Below are 341 nucleotides of genomic sequence, written 5' to 3'. Positions count from 1 at the left end.
GATACCAATTTCTCTAGCCATAATACGACTACTTGTATGAGGATTAAGATGAATGAATGCCAAGATAACGTGCACACGCACATCATCTTCATCATACTCATGATGTGCTCTTTGACGTCCTAAACGGCCTTGGCGAGCTCTTAGTTCGAGGTCCCGGATTGTAGTATGATTCGGATGTTGTTCCCTTTCGGGGTAACGATTCCGGTAAACTCGCGAAGCTTCATGATAATTTAGTTGACATGCTCCAAGAACAAGGAGAATATCAACAATCTCTGAGGGACGATAATCAGCAATGGGTATTGTCGGCAGACGTAAGCCTCTGATTGTGAGTAATAAAGTTT

The sequence above is a fragment of the Odontomachus brunneus genome, unplaced genomic scaffold (genome assembly GCF_010583005.1).
Source record: "Odontomachus brunneus isolate Ranch 3 - 2012 unplaced genomic scaffold, Obru_v1 Obru_scaffold_267, whole genome shotgun sequence".
Lineage (NCBI taxonomy): Eukaryota > Metazoa > Arthropoda > Insecta > Hymenoptera > Formicidae > Odontomachus > Odontomachus brunneus.
The sequence above is the reverse complement of the archived record's forward strand: the minus strand, read 5'-3'. Positions refer to the sequence as shown.